A 1399-nucleotide genomic window follows, 5' to 3' on the forward strand; every position below is an offset into this window, starting at 1 on the left:
GTTCCAATCAGTCATGAATGAGATCTTCAAGCCATACCTGAGGAAATTTGTTTTGGTCTTCTTTGATGATATCCTGGTGTATAGCAAGAGCGAAGCTGAGCATCAAGAACATCTGAAAACGGTCCTTGGAGTCTTGAGACAACACCAATTCTATGCCAATGAGAAGAAGTGTGCATTTGGGCAATCTAGCGTTTCTTATCTGGGGCATGTGATCTTTGCAAGGGGAGTAGCTGCCGATCCTAAGAAGATTAGGGCCATGAAAGAGTGGCCGCAGCCTAAGAATGTTACCGCATTATGCGGGTTCTTGGGTCTCACAGGTTATTACCGGAGGTTTGTGGCGAGTTACGGCAAGATAGCACGACCACTCACAGATCTGTTAAAGAAAGAAGGGTTCAAGTGGTCTGATGATGCTACGAAGGCATTTTGTTGGCTGAAGAAGTCGATGACAACTTTGTATGTGCTGTGGTTACCGGATTTCTCTAAACCTTTTCTGGTTGAAACTGATGCCTCAGGGACCGGGATTGGAGCGGTATTGTCTCAAGAGAACCGTCCAGTGGCCTTTATCAGCAAGGCATTTTCGAGTTCAGGAAGAGTGAAGTCAGTCTATGAGAGGGAACTCTTAGCGATAGTGTATGCTGTTACCAAGTGGCGGCATTACCTCACAGGTAATCAGTTCACTATACGCACCGATCAGAAGAGCCTCCGGTACCTGTTGAAGCAAAGAGCAGTATCTGTGGAGCAGCAAAAATGGGCGTCCAAGTTACTGGGGCTCAACTATACGATCGAGTACAGGCCGGGAAAGGACAATCGTGTGGCAGATGCTTTATCTCGACAGAAGGTTGTATCTACAGATGCGGTGGACTTACATGAGTTTCAGTTGACTGCTCCATTGTCAATTGATCTCGACGAGTTAGCGCTACAAGTAGAGAAGGATGAGAGTCTGCAGTTGATCATTAGGGACTTGGAAGAAGGCAAGGAAGCTCCTGGGGGTTATTATGTGAAGAAGGGGCATTTGTTCCATGAAGGCAGACTTGTAATCCCTGCTAAGTTTCCTTTCATTCCTTCCTTGATGAAGCAGTTTCATGATAGCGCCATTGGTGGTCACGAGGGAGTGTTAAAGACGTTTAAGCGGATGGCTAGAGAAGTGTGTTGGAAGGGAATGCGCACTTATGTTACAGAGTTCATTAAATCTTGTGAGGTGTGTCCGAAGAACAAATATTCTACTCTATCTCCAACGGGCTTGCTTACTCCTTTACCAATCCCAACCCAAGTCTGGTCTGATATTAGCTTGGACTTCGTTGAGGGACTGCCAGTTTCTAAAGGAGTTGATGTGATCATGGTAGTAGTGGACAGACTCACGAAATATGTGCATTTCATTCCTCTGCGACACCCGTTTACC

This window comes from Brassica oleracea, chromosome C8, assembly GCF_000695525.1.
Source record: "Brassica oleracea var. oleracea cultivar TO1000 chromosome C8, BOL, whole genome shotgun sequence".
NCBI classification, from domain to species: Eukaryota; Viridiplantae; Streptophyta; class Magnoliopsida; order Brassicales; family Brassicaceae; genus Brassica; species Brassica oleracea.